At 40.9% G+C, this 1,622-nt stretch overlaps 1 pseudogene; it reads left to right on the plus strand.

The window, feature by feature from the left end:
- Window positions 1-1,034: 1,034 nt before the first annotated feature.
- Window positions 1,035-1,472, plus strand: LOC114634822 (annotated as a pseudogene).
- Window positions 1,473-1,622: the final 150 nt, after the last annotated feature.

Raw genomic sequence — 1,622 nt, forward strand, 5'->3', positions numbered from 1 at the left:
TTATTTATTTATTTATTTATTTATTTATTTATTTATTTATTTATTTAATATGAGAACACTGTAGCTGTCTTCAGACACGCCACAAGAGGGCACCAGATTCTATTACAGATGGATGGGAGACCCTATGTGGTTGCTGGGAATTGAACTCAAGACCTTTGTAAAAACAGTCAGTGTTCTTAACCATTGAGCCATCTCTCTAGCCCCAGACAGCTTTCTTATAGAAGCCAGGACTAAAGAACTTGATCCAGTTGTCTTTTTCAAGATGCCCAAGGAAGACAGTGAAGGGTGGGGAGTTAATTCGTCAGATGAAAGTAAATGGAGCACAGGATGGCATGACTAATCTCATAAGCTTCAAAACAAAATTATATAGGAGGTCACTGGATAGTATTAAATGGAAACACACATCTAGAAGATGTAGTAATTGTAATATGAATACACCAAATGTTGGGTTTTGTAAGACAAACAGTAATTGACATATAAGGTCATGTTATGGTCAGATGTATCAGTAGTGGGTGATTTTAATACCCTACACTAATCTCTACATATCATATCAAGATTGAGAAGTCAAAAAACCTCAGTGATGAACTGTAAAATAGAACAAATGGAGTTTACCAATGTTTCACGGAATGACAGAGTAGTCCATCCAACAGAAACAGAGTTCACACCTTTTCAGTGTGCCCTGGAAACTCTGCTCAGACTACAAATCAAGTCTTTCCAAATACAAAAGAATCAAAATAATCCCTTATATCGTATCACATGATAGTGTAGTTAACTAGAAGTCAGTAATGTGAAAAGTACAGAAACTCTATAAATACATACAGACCTAACAACACACCATTCAATGACTAGTGTGTCCTCAAAGAAATCAGGGAAGAAATGAGAAAGTTTCTAGAATTATGTGAAAATGAAAGCACAAGTTACCAGAGTGACTAGGTTACAGGTACATGTGTGTGTGCACATGCACACACACATATAATGCATGTAAATTTAAATCTTAAGAAACACAAAACATCCTTTGCTGAGCAATCACAAAGATGGCTGAAGCGGAGCGGAAGAAGAAGCAGACCTTCTGCAAGTTCAAGTTCACCTATCATGGCATGGACCTCGACCAACTGCTGGACATGTCCTGTGAGCCGCCGATGCAGTTGTACAGTGCTCACCAGGGGCAGTGCCTGAACCGTGTCCTGCAGTGGAAGCAGCACTCACTGCTCAAGCCATTAAGAAAGGCCAAGAAGGAGGTGCCACCCATGGAGAAGCCCGAGGTGGTGAAGACCCACCTAGGAACAAGATCATTCTACCTGAGCTGGTCGGCAGCAAGGTGGGCATGTAAAACAGCAAGACCTTCAACCAGGTGGAAAACAAACCAGATATGATTAGATACTACCTGGGTGAGTACTCCATGACCTAAAAGCCCCGGTATTGGTGTCACCCACTCCTCCCAATCCATCACACTCTGTAAGGGTAAAAATTAAAACATCTCAGCAGAGACCACAAACAACTTGGCAAAGACCGCAGGACAGCTTGCTGAGCTTGCTGAGAATAGCCATAATAAAAATACCAAGCCCCTCTAGGGAGGAGGTGACCAGAAATGTAGAAACAACCAAAGACATATCTTCACCAGT

The sequence above is a fragment of the Grammomys surdaster genome, unplaced genomic scaffold, assembly GCF_004785775.1.
Source record: "Grammomys surdaster isolate TR1022 unplaced genomic scaffold, NIH_TR_1.0 1129, whole genome shotgun sequence".
Classification (NCBI taxonomy): Eukaryota; Metazoa; Chordata; class Mammalia; order Rodentia; family Muridae; genus Grammomys; species Grammomys surdaster.